This window comes from Trachemys scripta, chromosome 4 (assembly GCF_013100865.1).
Source record: "Trachemys scripta elegans isolate TJP31775 chromosome 4, CAS_Tse_1.0, whole genome shotgun sequence".
Lineage (NCBI taxonomy): Eukaryota > Metazoa > Chordata > Testudines > Emydidae > Trachemys > Trachemys scripta.
The window spans coordinates 3,167,958-3,185,734 of record NC_048301.1 but is presented as its reverse complement, the minus strand read 5'-3'; positions in this window follow the sequence as shown (position 1 = coordinate 3,185,734).

The following is a 17,777-nucleotide window of genomic DNA, read 5'->3' as shown; positions in this document are numbered from 1 at the left end:
TCCCGGCGCAGCAGCCAGCAGCCAACGGACCAGGAATCCCGGCGCAGCAGCCAGCAGCCAACAGGCCAGGAGTCCCGGCGCAGCAGCCAGCAGCCAACAGACCAGGAATCCCGGCGCAGCAGCCAGCAGCCAACAGGCCAGGAGTCCCGGCGCAGCAGCCAGCAGCCGGTGGACCAGGAGTCCCGACGCAGCAGCCAGCAGCCCGTGGTGCAGGAGTCCCGGCGCAGCAGCCAGCAGCCGGTGGACCAGGAGTCCCGGCGCAGCAGCCAGCAGCCGGTGGTGCAGGAGTCCCGGCGCAGTAGCCAGCAGCCGGTGGTGCAGGAGTCCCGGCGCAGCAGCCAGCAGCCGGTGGACCAGGAATCCTGGCGCAGCAGCCAGCAGCCGGCTGTGCAGGTAACCCAAGATAATAGCCAGCTGCCTGAAGGACAAGAAACCCAGCAGAGCAAAAAACCAGGCAAAGAAAAGATGGACAAAGCTCAGCAAACAGATAGTAGTTTGAATATTGTGAAAAGAAAAGAGCTGCTGGACCAAGCTTTGCAGACAGACGTCCCTGGAAGTGGGAAAACTAGCAGAACTGTTATGGAGCAACAACCCATCTGGAGCAGTCAGCAGCTCATTGAACTAGATTCCCATGCCAGCAACCCACAGCCCCTAGGGCAAGAATCATGGCACAGTGGATACCAGCTAGTAGAGCAACAATCCTGGCACAGCAGCCATCACTTCCTAAGGAAACTGTCCCAACATAGCCAAAAATCTACCAGAGAAACAAGAGAGCAGGCTCAGGTGGTGAATGACGTTTATGCCGAGGAGGGAGTAATCTGGATCAGCCCCAGAACGAGCAGAGAAATGACAAACAAAAGTCAGCAGACAAGTCTGGTCTGGAGTAGGAAAGCTCTCTCGGAGCTTCTGAAGGCCACGGCTCAGAAATCCCAGAGCAGCACTGACACAGCGAAAGGAGAGGCGAATGACGCCGAAGACAGAATTTCTCTTGCGAGTGCTGAATCAGGTGCACAAGTGGAGCAGCCCACGGGGCAGGAATCCCGGCGCAGCAGCCAGCAGCTGGTGGAGCCGGAGTCCCGGCGCAGCAGCCAGCAGCCGGTGGAGCCGGAGTCCCGGCGCAGCAGCCAGCAGCCAACAGGCCAGGAGTCCCGGCGCAGCAGCCAGCAGCCGGTGGAGCCGGAGTCCCGGCGCAGCAGCAAGCAGCCGGTGGAGCTGGAGTCCCGGCGCAGCAGCCAGCAGCCCGTGGTGCAGGAGTCCCGGCGCAGCAGCCAGCAGCCAGTGGACCAGGAGTCCCGGCGCAGCAGCCAGCAGCCCGTGGTGCAGGAGTCCCGGCGCAGCAGCCAGCAGCCAACGGGCCAGGAGTCCCGGCGCAGCAGCCAGCAGCCAACGGGCCAGGAGTCCCGACGCAGCAGCCAGCAGCCGGTGGACCAGGAGTCCCGACGCAGCAGCCAGCAGCCAATGGACCAGGAGTCCCGGCGCAGCAGCCAGCAGCCAACGGGCCAGGAGTCCCGGCGCAGCAGCCAGCAGCCAACAGACCAGGAATCCCGGCGCAGCAGCCAGCAGCCAACAGGCCAGGAGTCCCGGCGCAGCAGCCAGCAGCCGGTGGACCAGGAGTCCCGACGCAGCAGCCAGCAGCCCGTGGTGCAGGAGTCCCGGCGCAGCAGCCAGCAGCCGGTGGACCAGGAGTCCCGGCGCAGCAGCCAGCAGCCGGTGGACCAGGAGTCCCGGCGCAGCAGCCAGCAGTCAATTGATCGTGTGATTGAGGAAGTCCAGCAAAGCAGAAGACCCTCCATTGTTGTGATCGAGAAAGCTCAGCAGACATACAGCATTGTTTCTCTAGTGGGAGGGACCTGGATCAACAGAAGAACAGGCAAAGTCATGATGAGCAATAGCCAACAGACAAGTGACACTTGGATTCAGAAATTTAGTGTAACCGCGCAGCCGTCCCTAGGGCAGCAATCCCGACGGGGCAGTGGTGCAGCCGGAGGAGTCAAGGGAGAACCCCAAGAGCCAAGTGGACTGGGAAGCAGTGAAACAGACATAGAACAGCTCAAAGGACAAGAGTCGTGGCATAGCAGCCAGCAGCTCATAGGACAAGAATCTCAGCGCAGCATTGACGTCGACAAAACAGCAGAAACGGAAGCGCGGGAGCCAACCCGTCCTGAGAGCAAAGAACCCCAGCAGAAACCCTCCAAAGTTAAGTTTGAGAAAGCTCAGCAGACGTACAGCATTGTTTCCCTAGAGGGCGGGTCCTGGATCAACAGAAGAACAGGCAAAGTCATGACATGTCATAGCCAACAGACAAGTGACACTTGGATTCAGAAACATACTGCGAGAGCACAAGTGGCAGGGCAAGAATCCCGGCGCAGCAGTGATACAGCTAAAGGAGGCATGATTGACGCCCCAGAGACAGCCGGCCCCAGGAGTGAGGAAGCAGATGCAGACTTGCAGCGGCCTCTGGGACAAGAATCCTGGTTTGTCAGTGAGCAGCCGATGGGGCAAGAATCCTGGCACAGTGTTGATGTAGACAAACCCAAAGAAATGGAAGCCCAGCAGCCAGTTGGCTCGGAAAGCGAGGAAACCCTGCAGAGCAGAACATCCTCCATAGAAGTGATAGATGAAATTCAGCAGACATATAGCATTGTTTCTTTGGAGGAAGGGACCTGGATCAATAGAAAAACAGGCAAAGTATTAATGAGTCACAGTCAACAGACAAGTCACACTTCAATTCGCAAACTTAGTGTAACAGCACAAAAGCCCACAGAGCAAGAATCCCGGCGCACTAGTGGTATGGGTGAGGAATTCATGTTAGAAAACCAACAGCCAGCTGGACCTGACGGTGACGGAACAGATGTGGAAGTGCAGCCAGTGGGTCAGGAATCCCGGCGCAGCAGCCAGCGGCCAGTGGAGCAGGAGTCCCGGCGCAGCAGCCAGCGGCCAGTGGAGCAGGAATCCCGGCGCAGCAGCCAGCAGCCCATGGAGCAAGACTTCCGGCGCGATAGCGATGTGGCTGAAACAGAAAGAAATGGAACCCAGGAGCCAACTGGCCTTGTGAGTAAACAAACCCTGCTGAGCCACACATTGTCCACAGAGGTGATAGATGAAGATCAGCCTATTTATAGAGTCATTTCTCAAGAGGAAGGGACTTGGATCAACAGAAAAACAGGCAAATTAGTGAAGAGTAAAAGCCAGCAAACGAATGAGACGTGCATTCAACAACTTAAAGAAGAGCAACAGTCCATAGATCAAGGATACCGGTCCAGCAGTTATACAGCCGGAGTAGACCTCATAGAAATCCCTGAGCCACCCTTCTGTGGGTCTGATGAAAGAGATGCAGAGATGATTGAAGCCTCAGGGCCAACCGGTGCGGTGAGTGGTGAGCCAGATGCAGAATTACAGCCGCCCGAAGAGCGAGAATCCATGTAGAGCAATTCCACAGTCAATGGAGGGATGAATGAACCGGAAGAGCCAACATGCCCTGTGATGATAAACCAGGTAATGAAGAGCAATACTCTGAGGGGCAAAGGGTAATGCCTCTTCAATGTGGTAGACCTAATCCATAGCAGTGTAGACAGGAGAGAAGATCAGGAGCAACGTCGACTTTTAGAAGGCAGGTTGGAAAATTCAAAATAAAAGGGAAAAAAAGTATTTTAAAATGTCTTGTGTATTTATTTAACTGGAGATTTTTAGACTAATAGCAATTAAGATACGAGGGGATGTATTTTCCCATGGAGTCTGATTATGCTTCCACTTCCACTGGTTCCAATCAGGGAGAACTCCATTGAAATCAATGGAATGACACCAGTGTGTGAAACCAGTGCGAGAGGAAAGAGCAAAATCTGTATAAAAGAACCATGAGAATAATGAATATTCTGGCCTCCTGAATGACCCCTTTGTGCTTCAGGGCAGCTCAGCATTCAGCCCGAACAGGGGCAGCACTGGAGCATGGGGCAGTATACTGCGGACATGGCCGCGAGGGGAGAAGACACGACAAGAGAGCTGCTGTGCTCCAGCTAATCCCCAACAGGTTCCATGGCCTCTCAGAGGCTGTTGCCAGCCAATGTAACTTAGAGAAGCCTTGATTAGTGATGAAAACATCAGACTAACGTGAGCTGTGCTGGGGGCGAATGAGACCCTGGTGCTCCCCAACACTGGGGAAGTGTAAAGGTGGCATAAAGCCCTGGCGCCGAGGGCAGTTCAGTTGAACTCATGGATCAGGATCCAGCTAATTGGCACAAGACAGTATTTGTAATGAGAATATAATTGTTATTGAGACGACTGTGTGAGAAGGGCTAGGGACAGGAGTCACCAGGGAAAAGTTTTGCTCTGTATTTTAATGCTAGACATATCTCCTCAGTTTCACATTCTATATTGCTAGTGGGAACTGCCAAGGCATTTTTTAGGAGACAGAGACTAGGCCAGATTGTGTTCCCACTTGTACCAGTTCTGCACTCCACTGACTCGGCAGAATTGGGGCTGATCTACCCACAGCTTTTGGACTATTGTAACTATATCTGAGGAAGTACAAACTCCCACTGTGGATGCAGTTACCCTCGCATTAAGGGACTTTTAGGGGCATCACTTACTCCCCATTAGGGTACCAAAATTGTATGTAGTCAAGCCCTTGCTCCTTAGTTACCCTGGGATGAGAGGAGAATCAGGCCCAATGTGTTTAAAATCCCCATGATGGGACTCAAACCAATACCCATTGCTACAAAACGGATATCTTTGTACGTACTGTATGCCGGGATTTCAATGTCTCATTCCAGTGTCTGAGCGCTGTCCAGCTCACCTGTGCTGCAGTGAGATTGCGGGACACCACTATGCTTCTGTATGGCTCATTGGCTCCTCTCGCGTGCATGAGTGACTGGGCAGAGCAGTGTTCAGTGCCAGGCTCCAATTCCCTGGGGTGCCCTGTTGTTTTGCTGAGTTCCAGCTCTCGTCTGACTAGGGGAGCAGAGGGAGGTACAGCATGGCCAGGAGCTGCTCACTTCCCAGGGAAGAGGGAGAATGGATGCGACAGAGAAAACACATATGCAGCAGGGAGGGATAACGGGAAGAGATATGGAACGACGAGTGGCCCATAGGGATAAGGCAGGCAAGGGGGCGGCTGAGGGTAGCAGCTGTGACAAGATGATGGGCGAGAACATACAGAGAGACTGAGGAGGAAAAGGAAAGGCAATCATGCTGAGATGCAAGGAGTGAAAGGGAATAGAGAATATAGAGAATGGAAAAAACCCGTCCCATCCCAACACAGAAGTTAGTCTCATTACCCTTGTCTTCATTACTGCCACCATTGCAAGCCCTTAATATGCTTGTAACACACCTCAGCCACACACAACTTGCAGCTGTGCACAGACAGTGGTAGCACCGCAGTGGTTTCTTGCACTGTGAGCAAGCTTTGCATCCTGCCCCGGGATTACTGTGTCCCATTGTGGACAAGAAATGCAAGAGCTGCAATTAAAACTGTGCAATTAGACCTCCCTCGTGCAATCCCAGAATGCTCCAGTGAGTAACAGTAGGGGAAAAATTAGCATGGGAAAATATTTTTTACTTTGTGTAATGACCCATCCACTCCCAGTCGCTATTTAAGACTAATTTAATGGTGTCCAGTTTGCAAATTAATTGTTACTCACACCTTGTCAACTGTTGGAAATGTGCCATCCTGATTATCACTACAAAAGTTTTTTTTTTCTCCTGGTGATAATAGCCCACCTTAATTGATTAGTCTCATTCGAGTTGGTATGGCAATGCCCATTTTTTCATGTTCTCTGTGTATATATATCTTCCTACTGTATTTTCCACTCCATGCATCCGATGAAGTGGGCTGTAGCCCACAAAAGCTTATGCCCAAATAAATTTGTTAGTCTCTAAGGTGCCACAAGGACTCCTATTAATAATGTGGTTACTTTACTGGGGGTTGCCATGGCAGCCCAGATGCTGCATTAGCGCCCTCTCCCACACTCCTGAGCTCTGAAAAGAGAACGGCAAAGGGTCCGTAGGGAAAGGACATGCAGCAAGGCTACCCTGCACCCCCCTGCTCCCAAGGAAACCTTCTTACGTCCCTGTGGCACCCCTAACAGCCTTCCATTCCCTCTGCCTGTCCCAGGGGTGAGGCCTGCACTCCATTAGGTGGAGGAAAGAGGATGCAGAGGGCTGGCTGGGTGATGTGGAAGGACCCAGACCACTCCCAATTGTGGATCCTAAATGTATGTTAATACAGCTACAAAGCCAGGCAAAAACCCCAACAAAGCATGGACAGAAAGGCCATAAAGGAGTAAAACTAGACTTACCCCAGTTCCTGACTGCCTGAGGAATGTAAAAGCAGACCCCTGGCCTCTTTGAGTACAGCCATCCGCAGGTGATGGTGCTCTTCCAAATAGATTGCACCTTGCAGCTCACCATTGCGTTTACATTGATTGACGTTGCTGGTCTCTAGCGTAGACCAGGCTATGGTGGTGAGTGGGCTGGGGGAAAGGGGAATTCTCACCTTTTGACTGCCTGATCTTTAGCTGGAGATAATGTTTTCTGCGTGTTAGTTGTTGCACAAAATTTGGATTCTTCAGAAAGCAGCAAATATTGCAGAAAGATCCTAATACAATAATGCCGATTGCCTTTGATTTCCTCTGCTGTTCGCTGCTTCCCAGGCAGGCACATGTGCGAGCAGCTGTAAGACTGCTTGTTCTCAGTAGCATTTATTTCCCAGACAATAGGCACCCCAGAACCCCAACACTTGGGCAGGTCTGTGATACAGATGTGGTACACACACGATTTAGAGCTGCAGATGGAGCTCACCACTTAGAAGGGATCAGCAAATCAAATGCTTAATTTGCCAAATATTGGCTAGTTACATCCACCTGATTATTTTGGCTGATAGTTGCCATAGTCTGGTGTTTCTTGCCCTCCTGCTTGCAGAGTAAAGCTTGACAATGTGAATCCTAAAGGAGGCAAATAACACTGCCTCCAAAAAAAATGATTGTTTTAAAACTTCACAATCTTACACACTAATTTCCTGCATTTTGGGGACCTGACTCCGGGCGTTTAGGTGCTTAGAGGTGGCAGCACTGCCCTTGGCTGGAGTAGGGTACCTCTGCTTGGAGGATTCACATGTATTCTGGTTTTCTTCCTTGAACGTGTGTTTTATGTATGTCTGTATCTTCAGGGTGAGGTGTAATAGCACTAAGCGAATGTCTTTGGAAGGTGGGGGTGCAGTGAAAACGAAAGGGGAAAAACATGTGCTTGTTGGAAAGCTACAGTCTATTTTAGAGTGAGCTTCCTGTCAGTGTTTTAAAGCTTTCTCAATGGCAAATTTAGATAAACAGTATTTTGTTTTAAAAGTGGATTAAACAAGGAATTTGTGTGAATAAACCCCTTATCTCATCATCCACAAATCCTTTCCTTTTTAAGTAGCAATGATGCATAAAGGGCATATTGTATTTTGAAGCACAGTAAATATGAAAACAGGATAATAATCCTGTGAAATTTAAAATGAAACTGAAAAATCAAAGGAGTCATAGATGTTGAGGCCAGAAAGGAATCATTATGATAATCTAGTCTGACCTCCTGCATAAACCAGGCAAAAGAACCTCACCCTGTGATTCCTGCATCATATGCATATCTTCTGGTTGAATTTGAGCAGTGTTTATCAGCCGTCTCAGGTTGGCATCCCTTTATTCATGTCAAAAATTTCACAATTGCATTTCATCTTCTCTAAAAGTCAGTGTAAAAATAGATCACTGATAACAATGATACTTCATTTTAGTTGTGTGTTTCAAGAGATTGCTTCGGCAGCAATTCGGCGGTGGGGACGTGACCAGCGGACCGTCTGCAGGCGCGCCGCTGAAAGCCGCCTGACTGCCACCTGACTGCCTTCCTTGGGCGGCAAAAAACATAGAGCCGCCCCTGCTTGTTATGCTTTTGTCTGCTAGATTAAAGCGTCATCTACTACCCAAAATCTCGTCTTTATGAAGGTATTTAGAGACTGTGATCAAGGTGACTCTTAACCTTGTCTTTGTTAAGCTAAATGGATAGAGCTCTCTAGATCTTGAATCATTCTTTTAGGTCTTACCTGACTCCTTTCCTCCTTGGAGAAGGGAGGAGGGGGAGTAGGAATATTTTTTGGAGGGGAGGGGTAGATCAGTGATTTGCGCATTAGCCTGCTAAACCTAGGGTTATGAGTTCAATCCTTGAGGGGGCTACTTAAGGATCTGGGGCAAAAATCTGTCTGGGGAGTGGTCCTGCTTTGAGCAGGGGGTTGGACTAGATGACCTCCTGAGGTCCCTTCCAACCCCAGTATTCTATGATTCTTTCCAATTTGTCAGCATCATTTTGAAGTGTGGACCCCAGAACGGGACCCAGTGTTTCAGTAATGGTCTCCGCAATGCTGGAAGCAGCAGTAATAACACCTCCCTAACACTGCTCAATAGTCCCCAGATTATCTAACCAAGGATTGTGTTTGCTGTCTTGGCCACCACCTCTCTCTGGTTCAGTTTCACCATCACCCCAAGTCCTTTTCTGAGTGGCTGCTTTCTAAAATGCAGTCCCCCATTCTAGAAGTGTGACCTGTGTTCTTGGCTCCTGGATGCCTGATCTTGCATTTAGCTGGATTCAAACCTATGTTGTTCGCTTGAGCCCAGCTAACCATGTAATCCAGCTTGCTCTGTTGAACTGACTTGTCCCTATATTTATTTACCTTTCCACCAATTTTTGTCATCTGCAAACTTTACCCAGTATCAGAGGGGTAGCCATGTTAGTCTGAATCTGTAAAAAGCAACAGAGGGTCCTGTGGCACCTTTGAGACTAACTTTACCCACAATCTCTTTTTTCTTTCTTCCAGATTATTGATAAAGATCCTGAGAGTGTGGGAAAAACCCATGGGCCTTGCCAGGTCTTTCATTTAAAGCTCCAGTAGGTGAATCTAAACAAGTCTGAATTAACTAGTCTGCTGCTATTTTAAAGCACACAGCCTCTTAGCTCAATGCTGCAAGGAAAGTTGGAATCTGCTCTTCTCTGGTCCTTCTGTGGGCCACAGAGTTTGAGGCCAGATTCTTTCCTGAGCCGAGATCTGCTGGGTGCAGGAGTGTGTGTGTGTACATGAGGGGGTCCAGTCAGGAAGCAGGATACAGCCTTCTGATTCTGTCAGCCTGTCTTTGCCAGCCCTGATCCCAGCCCTGATACAAGAGCTGCCTAGGGGTTGTTCCCAGTTTTGGCAGCTGCAAGTTGGTGGAGCTCATCTGCCCTCATTCCTGCCCAAGCGCTGACTATGCCAGCATTACACCAGCAAAGTGTTTCCCTCCGGGCAGATACTTTTTAGTTGGCCAGCTAGAGCCCTGGAGAGAATCCAGCCTGTGATTGTCTTCTTCTGGCCACGGCTGTCTTATTTCATCTGCAGGCTTCTCCTTCGTCTCCCGACTGCCTAAATCCTACGAGGATAGGTGCTTTAGGAACACCGGCATTCGATAGCTCTGTGTCCAGCCCAGCTACAAAAAACATTGACTAGAAGAATCCAAATGGTGCCATTGCTTTGACCAAGCGTATCGCCCTCCTTTATGTCACCTTTCACTCACTGCTGTAGTAGCTGGTATTGCTGGCCAGTGTGTTCAGTAAAGGAATTTGGCTGTGTCATGTCACTGCCGGTTTAAGCAATTAAATTCAGGGCGAGGGAGCCAATTAAACCAGAAACGAGCCTAAGGAGCACAGGTATCATCTCAAGCCTGCATTCATCACCAGACGCTACGGCGGTTAGTTTGCTGTAACCATTACGACCAAGCTCTTCTATCGCCAGGGGTGGAAGTTCCCTAAAAGTGTGTGTGGGCCACCAGCACCTGAATTGTGGCCCCACCCCTTGCACCGCCCCTGCCCCCTGAGGCCCTGCACCCACACTGCCCCTCCCCCCAGAGGCCCCGCCTCGCACTGCCCCTGCCCCCCACCCTCTCACTGCCCATTCCCCCCGAGGCCCCACTCCTGTGCCACCTCTTGCCCCCAAGATTCTGCCCACTCCACTCGTTCCTCTCCATCCCCTCCTCCCCGTGCCTTGCCCTTGTGGGTGGTAAGTGGGGGCAAAGGGGCATGGCCTCTTGGGCCCCCAGGTTTCGGGCACCCCTCTCTTCTCTAGTGCTTTTCATGTTACAAAGGAGGTCAGCAGCATTATCCCCATTTTACCAGAATCAGAATTTCTGGTGGACTGTTCATTGCAGGTGAAGTTTTTGAAGGGAGGGAATGGTTAAAGCTCTGGTCACCAGACAACATGTGCTCCTTTAAAAAGGCCACTGATGTGCTGTCATTTTACCGCTCTATGGCTTTGTTACCCATCTTTCAAATGAGTGTAATATTGGCTATGCAACAGGGACTTTATGAGGCTTAACCAATTAATGCTGTAAATTGCTTAGGGATCCTCAGGTGAAGAGCACTATAGAAGTGCAAGGTAGTAATGAAAGTAATTTTAAGCCAACCCATCTCAAGGGTCTTGCCACTTGGATGTTGCATTGGTACGCTGAGCACCTGCCTCACCGCTCTTGGTCAAATTCTATATTCTGGGGAGTAATTTGTTAACGTTCTGAGCAATTGGACCGGGTCCTTTACGCCATCCAAAACCGCTGCATCAGCTTTCAGGTGCATAGAAAAGCGGGGAGTCAAGAGTGGGCGGAATGGAGAGGAGTCATTTCTCTTGCTGAATCTGGATCAGTCTCCTAGCCAGAATTTAAATGCTAGTGGAAACTGACTAGGCCAACTGGGCGGTTAGACTTTGGAAACGTCCATTTTCTGTCTGCTTAAGGCGATGGTGCGGGAGGGCTTGAATGCTTTGTCAGCTTGGAGGTGACGAGGGAAGGGCTTGCATGTGGGCCCATGTCTGCCTGGAGCCCGACTGACTTCAGTGAGCTCTGCCCTGTGCACCTCTGCAATTGCAGGCTCGGGGCCTTCATCTGAAAGTTCTTTGGGCCAAGGACCTTTCTTCTCATGTGTCACACAGCACCGAGCACTGTATAAAAATAACAATAACGAAGAGAACCAGGCATAGCTGCATCACCCTGGGCGGTGTACGAGCCTTCTTTAGTCTCTGAGAGCGAGAGAACCCATGTGCATCGAGCACCGCTCTCCTGTGCGGTTGCCAGCAGGAGCTGGGCTCTGGGGGTTAGTTCTCTCCTGTCATTCTTGTCCCCCTCTGGGTGAAAGAGCTGTGAGTGGTCTGGAGGTTGCAGAGTTGGTTGTTGGGCCACGTGAGACGTCTGTCTTTGCCTGTGAATAAGGGCAGTGCTAGCGCTAGTCCCATGCTAGTTACATATTTTCAGGCAATTCAGAATAAAAAAAGTACTGATTGCTCCTGTTCTCATGGGAAAGTGACATGCGTGGTGTTTATTTCCAAAGTCCCTTTCTAGCCTTTCCAGCGCTAGACTAGCACCAGCGCATGGTGCCAGTGGTGCTTGGGCTTGCAGTACAGCGATGTGGGAGCCCGGTAAGAGCAGGACCCAGTGATTGTATCAAATCGGGCACTGTTGAGGGTCATTTGCTTGAATCTCACTTAGATTTTAAGGTTTTGGGCGCACCCAAAATTCTAGGGAAATCTTACAGGGGCTGAAAAGTTCTGAACCCAGCCTGTTGGGTCTGGGTTCTCTGACTCTGTGTGAGCTGTCGCTGGAAGTAAACGACGCTGGAAATCATGCTAAGTCTGTGCAATTGGCATTGGAATGTGCCAAGCAGCACGGCTGGAAATCAGTCGTGCTTGACTCCTGGCAAGTCAGACCCGGGTGTTTGGTTCAGCTCTCCTGGTAATGGAGGCGCTGCCGGGAACCCAGCCCCATGGGGTAGCTTTTAAATCTCAGCCCAAGCTGAATCAGAGCCAAACGGCGCCTGGCCAGAGCTCTGGCCTGTGCTAGACCTAGGGGTTAATTCAGGCCTGGCACCGTGAAGGTGATTAACTAGTGTTGGGGTTATTGCTACAATTGCCTGCGGCGTGCTCCTGCATCTGGAAGCAGCGTGTGTTCTTCCTGTGTCCGTCTCTTTCCCCTTTTCTCTTTTTGGTCTGTCTTTCTGCTTCCCTCACTATCCCGTGGCTGCCTTCCCTCAGAGCCTCTGAGGTGTCTCCTCCCTGACCTCCCTCTCCCACTGCTGCCCTCTTTCGCAATCCCATGGTACCTCTTCTTTCATCGTCCATTGTTGCCTTCTCTTCCAGTCCCAGGACTTGGGGGGTTCCTGGTGGTAATCAGCTGTGCGTGAGCTCCCTTTCCAACGCTGTGGCCAAAAGGGCTAATGCGATCCTTGGATGTATGAGCAGGTGTAGGCTGTAATATGTACAATGTATATTTGGGCGTCGGGACATATGAAAAGATGCCTGCTTGTCTGGCAAGGAAAGAGAACAGCCAGGTGAAAGCTGAGCCAGCAATCCGATCAGGTAAACAACTGAGTTAGCAAACTAATCTTAGGGCTAGGCAGAAAAAGTGCTTGTGCAATATCTAGTGAATAACTGTAAGAACGTGTTGAAGGTGAGCACCAGAAGGTGGGGGGCGCATTTGCATTTAACCCTATGCTGTGCCCTGTTTCGGTGGATTGATCACTCTCTGAAGCAGGAAACATATGACATATTTCTTCAGCTCCAGAGTCTGTCTGTGAACCTGTGAATTCTGGGTAGTGGGGGGAAAGAACTGGTCAGGGGAATATTGAATAGGAATGGGGAGTGTATTTGGCACTGGTGTGGCCACTGCTGGAATATGTGTCCAGTTCTGGTGCCCACAATTCCAGGAGGATGTTTATGAATTGCAGAGGGTTCAGAGAAGAGCCACAAGAATAATTAAGGGATTGGAAAACATGCCTTAGAGTGACAGACTCAAGGAGCTCAGTCTATTTAGCTGACCCAAGAGAAGGCTAAGGGGTGACTTGAGCATAAGTGCTGGCGTGCAGAACAATAATTTGATAATGGGCTCATCAGTCTAGCAGACAAAGGTGTAATAAGCTCCAAGGGTTGGAAGCTGCAGCTTGTTAACGTCAGTGTGGAAAGAAGGTGTTCGTCTTGAACAGGAAGGGTAATGTGTCATCTCCGAGCCTGGTAAGTGCTGATGAGCCACCCCTCAGCCTGACTACCTGAGAGTGCCACATCAGCCAATCCAGGGGCAAAACTCTAACCAGGTGACCCCAAGGCCGCCAGGATATAGGCTCCCAAAGAGAGCCAGTCTGCTCAGCATCGCTATCTCACCAGGAATATCCCCTGCTGCTGCTTGGTGGTTCTGCCAGTGCCCCAGCCGGCTCCTGCCCCAGCCTTGTTCCAACCCCTGCTTGGTTCCTGATGCCTGCTCTGCCCCTCCCCGGCCTGACCATTAGGCCTGACTGCTGCTGGTCTGACCCCGCTTCTCAGTTTCTGACATAATCAACCAGGGGCTGTGGCGGATTCACCATCACTGACAATTTTTAAATCAACACTGGATGTTTTTTCTAAAAGGTACGTCTGAATTCACACAGGTGTCATTTGGGGGCAGTTCGCTGGCCTGTGTTTTGCAGGGCAGACTTAGATGATCCCAATGGTCCCTTCTGGTGTTGAAATCTAGAAATCTATCTCCTCCCCAGCCTTCCACCGTGCACTGCTGTTTTCCTGTTGCCTCAGGAGATAGTCTTCATCACGCTTTGCCTTTCCCTACCTATTCCGTTCCAATTCCTCCAGTACTGCCTTCCTTTCCTACTACTGCCTTCCTCGCTTCTCTCCCCACTCTGTCTCACAGCCTCTCGGCCACAGCTCCTGAGCCGCCACCCTCGCTCTGCCGTTAAGTCTGTGCGGACGCAGCTTTCAAGGTCACCCCCTAAAGTTCAGCTGTGCTGGAAAGTTTACAAGTTTTTCTTCCTGACTCTGTGTTTTGGTTATTTTTGTGTGCGAAGCTAATTCAATTTGTGATGAAATGTTCAGGCTGGTTGATGCTGGTACAGCTCATTGATTTCTAAAAGAGAATATGCTTGGCTATCTTTGCCATTGTTCTGTGAAAAGCGGCTATTGTGCTGTGGAAGAGACAAACAAGTTCCGACTGACAAAATCAAGTTAGGGGGAGATTTTCAAAGGCAAAAATGTCAGCTTGGTGCCCAGCTTCCAAAGACAATTGTTACATTGGTTAGGGAACTGGAGTGCTGTGCCCACAGCTCGTCGTGCTGACCAATATTGTCTCAATGCTCCCCTTGTCTGCTGTATCCAACAATCATCTCGTGTCTTACAGTTATTTTGTGAGCTCCTCAGGGCAGGGACTGTTTGTCTGGTGCTTAGCCGTGTGGGGTCCCGAGGTGCTACAATAATACAAAAAATAAATAATAATCCTCACAGTCAATGGGAATTAGGTGCTGCCACAACCCTGGTAAAACTCCTGCTCTGGACACTCACCAAGCTGCTGGTTGGGTCCCCACATGTTGGACCCGTGGGCTTTTTAGCTTGTTTTGGTCAGTAGTCTCCAGTGCTGTCCCATTTCCTGGCCTCTCAGGCCCACTTCCTTGGCAAAGACTCTCTGCCTGTTACCCCTCCACCAAAATGGAACCTTGTCCCAAGACCAGTGCTGATCCCCCACGGACACCCCACCGGTTTAATTGAATCCTGTCCCAGAGCTCCGACCTTGTGGGCACTCTGGGGTCCATAACACACCGAGTTTGTACACCACTCTCTACTTTAGATAGCACAAGACAGAACAATAACACCTATATGCCACCCCTGCCTCAGTTTCCTCACTACACTTGAGTGATTTGTGGGATTTGTGTAGATCCTCTAAGGCAGGGGTAGGCAACCTATGGCACGTGTGCCAAAGGTGGCATGTGAGCTGATTTTCAGTGGCATTCACACTGCCCGGGTCCTGGCCACCGGTCCGGGGGACTCTGAATTTTAATTTAATTTTAAATGAAGCTTCTTAAACATTTTAAAAACCTTATTTACTTTACATACAACAATAGTTTAGTTACATATTATAGACTTATAGAAAGAAACCTTCTAAAAACATTAAAATGTATGACCGGCACGCGAAACCTTAAATGAGAGTGAATAAATGAAGACTCGGCACACCACTTCTGAAAGATTGCCGACCCCTGCTCTAAGGTGTCCTGATTCCCCTCTGGCATGTGGCTTCTCTAAATCATGGAGTGTGTCTCTCTGTCTCTCCCCCCTCCAGCCAATTTTCTTCTTGCTCAGGTGGTCCTGCAGTTAGAAAAGGATACCCTGCTACAAAACGTGCTCCTCTGTTCTTCCAGTCTCCGGGCCAAACTTCCTTTGTCTCTGTGAATCTCCCTGAGTTTTTACATCCCAGCGCTAATTCCTGGCTTCCTTGTCCTGCTTCTGGGGAAATCCCATTCCTTCAAACCCCAGCCATCATGACGGAGGGGAGGCCAGGCCAAATGTTAGTGAGTGGTATTGCACCCTGGCATATGGGTGGCTGGGCCAAACCTGAATGGTGCTGTGCCCAAAGTGGCAGGTTGCAATGCCCGGAGTGGGGGGCCAGATCCAGCCCTGTAGGACAGAAGCCACTGCTGTGGGTTGAGTAGGGGTCAGGCTCGCTCCAACCCTTCCCCTCCTCACCAGGCCCGGGGCCCATTTCGGAAGCTCTGCTCTTTTGGGGGCTCGATGGAGTTAGTGGGTGAGGGTCTGTGGCCTGTCAGACTAGGTGGTGACAAGCTCAGACTTCCGTCCTAAATATCTATGAAACTGTCACTAAGTAAAGTCTGGGAAGAACCTCATTTCCCAGCCCAAACTCTCACCTTGCGTATTCTCACATAGCTACAGACTGCCTATTTCGGCTCCGTTGGATTTGCAAACTCATGTTTTATTTCTCTGTTGCTCACTTTTCTGCTTCTTTCTGACAGAGTCTCACCTTTGGTTTGTCTGGTTCCCCAGGAATCCGTTCTGCCTGACCCCAAGCTCTCCTGAATTCTCTCCCCCAGTCTTTCACTTGGAGCTTCCTCCCCCTTCTCCCTCCCACCTGGGAAGCAAGTTCTTTCCTTTCTCCTGTTCTCACAGAAGGATGTTGCCCAGCACATAGGTATGCAGGAGCTTCATTATCCTCTGTGGTAACACCAAGCACCTGCCTTGTTCTGTCTGGGAGTTTGACAGAAAACAACACCTGCTCTTACAAGCAAACACCCTCTTTCCTAAGTCCAGGGAAAAGAGGTTCAGTTTCAGCTAATACAGTTAGAGTTGCATTTAGCTCTATTTCACCAGTTTTATCGATTTGCTTCTACATTTTAGTATTTTCTTGAAGTGTTTCCATTAGTCCAGGGGTGGCCAACCTGAACCAGAGAAGGAGCCAGAATTTACCAATGTACATTGTCAAAGAGCCACAGTAATACGTCAGCAGCCCCCCGTCAGTCCCCGCCCCCCAGCGACACCGCTCATCGGCAGCCCTCCCGATCAGCTGTTTTGTGGCATGCAGGAGGTTGGGGTGGGGGAGAGGAGTGAGGACATGGCAGGCTCAGGGGAGGGGGCGAGAAGCGGTGGAGTGGGGGCAGGGCCTGTGGCAGAGCCAGGGGTTGAGCAGTGAGCACCCCCGGCACATTGGAAAGTGGCACCTGTAGCTCCAGCCCCGGAGTTGGTGCCTATACAAGGAGCCCCATAATAACTTCTGAAGAGTCGCAGTGGCTCCGGAGCCACAGATTGGCCACCCCAGCTTAGGGGAAGGAGGTGAGTTCCCTAGTCTGAAAACCACTAAGCTAGCCTGATTTACCAATTCACAATCACTTTATGCTAGTGTGAGTGACTAACCGAGACGCAGGGCCGTGGGGAGGCGGGCCCACGGTGTAAAAGCGTGTCAGAACTGAGCACCACAAATGGATATTTGATTAACCTGCAGTTAGTTACGTGAGATGAAAAATATGGATTTAAATACTATTCTTTAAACTCGGCAATGGTTCTTATTTCCTCCGCCATGTCTTCAACAGAATTCTCAGAGGGAAGGAAAAGACTTTTAAATGTTTCCCAGCAAAGCTCGATTCATTCAGCTTCTATTTAATTTTTCGTGGGCTTGCAGTAGAATGATAAGCAGTTTGTTTTGCAGAGTGAGTGTTTGTAGTTGTGTGTTGTCATTGGCGTGTGAAGACATAACAAAAAGGCACCCAACTTTGGCCGGTTTATCTGGCTCTTGTGATTGTCTCCTGTGAGAGTCGACAGCTAGCCAAGCATAATGGTCCCTTCATTAGCTGCCTTTGAACTTTGCTGGATGAAAGTGAGAAAGCAATCATGGGGGGGAGAGGAAAGGAGACTGGCAGTTTTGCTTTCTTTTCATAATATTTCCCATCACAGCCCAGAAGTGAGGGTGGGAATTACTTGTCCATTTTTGAAAATAGGTGGAATGTATATTTGCGACGACCTGGAAATACCTTGCAAATAATTCATTATCACTTTTTATTGCCATTGGATAAGGTGCATCGAAGAGCCTCCTCCCGGCTGGGGTAGTGGTGTGAAGCTCAGGAGTACACGCTGGAAGAATTTCTCCCAGAAGGCCAACTCGGGTCTGAGTTCACACCAGAGACTGCAGTTTAACAGCATTGCCTCTTTTCATAGGAGCTCTCGCGTCCAGCCTAAAAAGCAAGCTGAGCTGGGATATGACTGCCCTGGGAGTTGGGGACAGAGGGGTGGTAAGCACCCGGGAGAGGCTAAAGCACAGCATTGGCACAAGAACAAATGGATAAATGAATAAATGGAGGCTGGACATTTCTAACTCCCAGAGCAGTCAGGTTCTGGGGCAGCCTCCCAGTAGGAGTTGTGGGGGCGAACAACCTAATGAGTTTTAACCCGGAACATGATAAGGTTATGAAGAGGTTTATGTGACAGGGGA